This window comes from Panthera onca, chromosome A1 (genome assembly GCF_046562875.1).
Source record: "Panthera onca isolate mPanOnc1 chromosome A1, mPanOnc1 haplotype 2, whole genome shotgun sequence".
In the NCBI taxonomy this organism is placed as follows: Eukaryota; Metazoa; Chordata; class Mammalia; order Carnivora; family Felidae; genus Panthera; species Panthera onca.
This window is the reverse complement of record NC_138339.1, coordinates 64,224,899-64,227,832: the sequence shown is the minus strand read 5'-3', so window position 1 is coordinate 64,227,832 and position 2,934 is coordinate 64,224,899.

Sequence of the window (2,934 nt, the reverse complement as noted above, 5' to 3'; positions counted from 1 at the left end):
ACCCCAAAGGCAAATACCTCTCAGTTGGAGGCTGGTTGGATGGGAGGAAGCAGAGTGTAGACGAATGCCAGGGCTTTGGAGCAAAGCAGATGTGGGTTCGAATCCGGAGAGCTTCCTATCTGTGTGACCTTCTGTAGGTTTCTGAATCTCCCTAAGGCTCAGCCGTCTCCTCTGGAAAACATGAATCATAGGAATGATGCAGATCTTCTGTCCTTTAAGGACATCTGGAGAGTGCCTAGCTCTGGGTAGAGTTTGCAGAGGCCAGGCACTCGAATGAATGTGTCTCCCTTCCTTCCCAGCCATTACCACACAGCTGCCTTGCGCTACGTTGGGCCCCGGGGCCTTTCATGGTGTTTTGCACATTGCAGATACTCACTAAATGATTACAGATTGATTCGAAGGCCATTCTCCGTTAAATATCCAAGTCAGAACTGATCTCTCTTCTGATTTGTCCAGTTGTCTCCTGGGCATCTCCATCCAGGGAGCTCCTCCTCTTCTCTCCCAGCGATCCCCTTCTCAGTGACTGGCACCACGGTCCGTCCTGTCGCCGGGACCAGAAGCATCTGTGAAACTGACAAGTGCTTATGGATGTATTGGGATACAGTAGCGAATGAGGCAGAACGAAGACTTATCCCCATGGGACTCCCACTCCAGGAGGAGAAACACGACTTCTATTTATTCCGCCCTTAAGCATGCTTGTTTGCAATTCTCTTCTCTCCATTTCTAAGGCTGTTGTCAGAGGTCGGCTTTCATTGTCTGGACTCTTGTAATATATCCTCGTTGGTCTCCGGGATCCTGCTCAACTCCCCTATCCAACCTCTCCTTGAGAGTAATCTTGCTAGTGTTCAGATCTGATCGTGTCGCTCTGTCCAGTTTTAAATGGTCAACGGCTTCCTATTTACCGATGGAATCAAGTCTAAACTTTTAGTCCTTTGCAGCAAACCGAGAGGTTGCAAACAGGCGGCGTAAGGCTGGATCTTCCGACAGATTTTGTTTGATGCATACGGTGTCGTAACACGAGGTATTTAAGATATGAATCAGTTACTGCTGCTTACATATTGGGAGATGTCACCCAGAGGTTCAGATTTCCAGGTTTTCTTGATAAATTCTAAGATCTGGCAACATTGGGCCAGCCTTCCTGCATGGTCGCAACTCTCTGGAGGCAATTAGTTTTGTCCATTGACATTGAGCTAGATATAGACTCTATTAGTCACTGAACACCTGATACCCTCTTTTCAGTTTTGCTGCCCACCCGGACCCTTGTAAGTATTAGGGATCTTGCCCCTGACCTCACCTCATTCTAGCTCACCTTTTCAGCATTTCACTCGGTTCACTGCCTGCATCCGGGTCTCACGAAACCACTTCCATGGTCTTCCGTGCATGTGTGCCTTCACTCATGCTGTCCCCTCTGCCCCTTCTTCCTCAGCACTCATGAGTAGCTGCATTCAAGGCTCACCTCTCTCCTGGAAGTCCGCCTCCCCACTCCTCTGTACGTCTCCCCCCCCAGAGCGCTGTATTACTTCCTCCCGCTGTAGTTTATGGATTTGTTCGAGTTTTCTCCTAGACCTGAGCCCCGCGGGGGTGGGAGCAATGCTTCCTGTTCATTCTGCAAATCCGTGCCAAGTTTCTACAATGTGTAGGTCCCAGATGTCAGCACCAGTGGGGAACTGGTGGTGTGGCTATGGAGCTGATGTTTTGATGGGAGGATGTCCATCAGTAAATGGATAGATTTATTTCAGAGGAGCTGAAGGTCTACAACTTATGTATAGCAGGGAGATATGATGAATGATGGCATAGGATTAGGGGAGGGTACTAATTTGGCAGAGGTGGTGAGGGAAGGCAGCCTGGAAGAAGGGACATAGAACAAGAAGGAACCATTGGAAGGTCTGGCTTTTGTAGTCTTAGCACAGAGCAGGCATCAGGAAATATTTGAAGAATGAATAAATGAATGTACGAACCATTCCCAGCCCCCCACATGGACAGATAATCATTATATTGTGTAATCACATAATAGGCTGGGCATTAAATAAAATTAGGTTTTCCAGCTTCATTAGCTGGGCTATGATGAGTCCCAGGTCCATGCCCAGAAAGCCAGAGGAAAGGTGCATCCTGACCTGTGAGTCAGGAAACCTGTAGCTGTGCATCACTTAGGATTGTCTTTGGCTGCAAGTAACAGAAAAGTTGACTCTCAGTGGCTTACATTGTAAAAATATTTACTACACACTTAACACCGGCATTCTTAACACTTTTTTTTTTTTTTACTTTTATTTATTTTTGAGACAGAGAGAGACAGAGCATGAATGGGGGAGGGTCAGAGAGAGAGGGAGACACAGAATCCGAAACAGGCTCCAGGCTCTGAGTGGTCAGCACAGAGCCCAACGCGGGGCTCAAACTCATGGACCGCGAAATCACGACCTGAACCGAAGTCGGAGGCTCAACCGACTGAGCCACCCAGGCGCCCCTCTTAACCCTTTTTATACTGTGGCAGTCTGATGAAGCCTGTGAACTTCTTCTGGGGAAAAACCGCTAAAGTAAAATGCACACAGGGGAGCCTGGGAGGCTCAGCCGGTTAAGCGTCTGACTCTTGATGTCGGCTCAGGTCGTGGTTCTCACGGTTTGTGAGTTCGAGCCCCGCGTCGGGCTCTGCACTGACAGGGCAGACCCTGCCTCGTGTTGTTTCCCTCTCTCTGCCTCTCCCCCACTGGTTCTCTCTATGCCTCTCAAATACATAAAAATAAATTTCAAGTCAAATGCACACAGTTACCAAACAAACCAGGTTTATTAACATAGATTCACCGACAGGTTAAAAAGAATTTGTAGTGTTGTAGATATGTGCTCCTTTGTTAGCTCATTTGGATAACAAAATCCAGTGGCGGGTCTAATGGGCACTAAAACTTTGAAATAATGATGAATGTAAAGGATGTTTTCAGATAT